The 2,458-nt window shown below is 47.5% G+C and overlaps 1 non-coding gene across 1 annotated transcript; it reads left to right on the forward strand.

Moving 5' to 3' along the window:
• The first annotated feature begins 559 nt into the window (after positions 1-559).
• On the forward strand, positions 560-663 carry LOC114022330. Its single transcript, XR_003566463.2, has one exon. It is a non-coding gene; the product is annotated as a U6 spliceosomal RNA (small nuclear RNA).
• The last annotated feature ends 1,795 nt before the right edge of the window (positions 664-2,458 follow it).

Consider the following 2,458-nt stretch of genomic DNA (forward strand, 5'->3'; position numbering starts at 1 on the left):
TATGGCAGCTTGGTTTTTAACTTGGGTTAGAGCAGAGCTGGGCAAACTACGGTCTGCAGACCACATGTAGTGTATTAAATTGCTCCCCATAGGAATGTGCTACTTATGGTGTACTACTTATGGCTGCCAGTCCTGGTGCTCTGAGCGGCATGGTAAGGGGGTGGGGAGCGGGGTGGAGGTTCTGGGGGTGGAGGTTCTGGGGGTGGAGATTCTGGGGGTGGGGAACGGGGGGGGTTGGATAGGTATGGGAGTCCTGGGGGGCCTGTCAGGGGGAGGGGGTATAGATAGGGGTTGGGGACAGGGAGCACAGGGGGTTGGATAGGGGTGGGGTCCTGGGGGGGCAGTTAAGGGTGGAGGGTCCTGGGAGGGGGGCGGTCAGGGGACAAGGAGCAGGGAGGGTTGAATGGGTTGGGGGTTCTGGGGGGGGGGCAGTCAGGGGATGGAAAGTGGGAGGGGGCGGATAGGGGGCGGGGGCCAGGCTGTTTGGGGAGGCACAGCCTTCCCTACCCTGCCTTCCATACAGTTTTGGAACCCTGATGTGGCCCTCAGGCCAAAAAGTTTGCCCATGGCAGCACATACACTAAAATTGGAACGATACAGAGAAGATTAGCATGGCCCCTGCGCAAGGATGATACGCAAATTTGTGAAGCGTTCCTGGGTTAGAGGCTGAATGTCAACCCTAGGTTACCCTACAGGCTTAGCTTGAGGTGCTAACCAGAGTTAAATGCTGTATCTTCATTGCTATTCTAAATCCAGTTAGCTAATTCAGGTTAGCTATCCCAAGTTAAAAGCACTTTTTTAAAAAAAAATTTCAGTGCAGACATACTCATGATCTGGTTCAGCCAAACCTCCCTATAAAAAAGAAATTACATTGTAAAGACTTTTTCTTTTTCTTTGTGCTGGTAGGAGAACCCTCTTGATCAGGATTGGCAAAGAGGGACTTGAAGAAACCAAATTATCAGGTAAGAAATTGCCATTCCTCAATTTGCAGGATTTCATTTTGGCAGTGAGCATGATATGATAGCTTAATTGAAAGAAATTTATCTTCTAATACAACTCCTGACGCTCCTAATTTCACTAAAGCTAATTATAAATCTCTCTCTATAGCATTCAAGATAAAGGGATTTCAATGAGAGAATTTTCTCAAATTCCTTTCCTTTTATCTGTCATTCTGCCAGCTATTTTTGCATGGTACTTCAAGACCTAAATGTTTGTTACTGTGCTGAGATTTACATATCCGCTTGAGAACTTTTCCTGAACACACAATACTGCCTAGTAAGTCATATGGTTTCTAATGATATATGCAAATGCTGAGGGCCAAATTGAGGTAGGTCATTGCTTGGTTTGTCCTTGTGTGGAAGAATAGGATTTGGCCCTGCATGAGTTTCACCTCTGGCACTAGCTAATGTCTGGAGGCAAACTGTCACAGGGTAAGCTAGCCCTTCAAGGGGATTGGGGTTCAGCTTCACCTGTGGTAGGCTTAGCCCCCTTCACCAGGTAGAGGGAATTAATTCAAGCTTCATGTGATAGGAAGCATGTGACTAAAATCCAGGCCTGCTGAGGGGTGTGGATGCATCCTGAAGTCATTTAGGAGAGAGACTTCAAGGAGCTGGTATGTGTTCAGAAGAAAAACCTCAGCAGGGACAGGTCTAAGATCCCTGAGAGAGTGAGTCAGCCAGGAAGGCTGAATGGAAGATTTGGGCTGTTTTGAGCCAAGCCTCTAAAATGGAAGGATTATTGAGAAAACACTTGCAGTGTGAAATCTGATTAACTGGGGAAGAAAGGTAAACTGAGGCAACAACCAGGCCTGAAGTCAGACTAGCCAAGTTGCTGCCAACGGACATACAGCTAGAACTTGTTTAGTAGGACTGAAAGAAAAACTCGCAATGATTTCAGTGGAGAAGATGCGTCAGTATAAACAAAACCTTTGGGCCACAGAAGAGAGACCCATAGCTCTGATTATTTTTTTCATCTCAAGATAAGAAAATATTCATTCGATTCCTGGAACCTGCAGTGCCCCTCTCAACTCTTTCTCTGCCTCTTGCTTCTACAGGTCCCTTTCTCTAGAGCAGTGGTTCCCAAACTTGTTCCGTCACTTGTGCAGGGAAAGCCCATGGCAGGCTTTGTTTACCTGCCACGTCCGCAGGTTCGGCTGATCGTGATTCCCACAGGTTGCCGAACCTGCGGACGCAGCAGGTAAACAAACCGGCCCGGCCCACCAGGGGCTTTCCCCGCACAAGCAGCGAAAAAAGTTTGGGAACCACTGCTCTAGAGCTGTTAATATACTGAAATATTTGCTGTAGATCCTGCAAACATTGTATTCAGTTTACAGAGGTTAAAACTTACATATTTTGTTGAGAACGTTCCTGTATATGCCAGATCTGTTTCTATGAACCTAAAGTTAGTGGTACTGGGATGGGGAGGTGGGGGAGTCTTGACCCTCCCCCCCTCCCCCCCC

Source organism: Chelonia mydas, chromosome 2, assembly GCF_015237465.2.
Source record: "Chelonia mydas isolate rCheMyd1 chromosome 2, rCheMyd1.pri.v2, whole genome shotgun sequence".
NCBI classification, from domain to species: Eukaryota; Metazoa; Chordata; order Testudines; family Cheloniidae; genus Chelonia; species Chelonia mydas.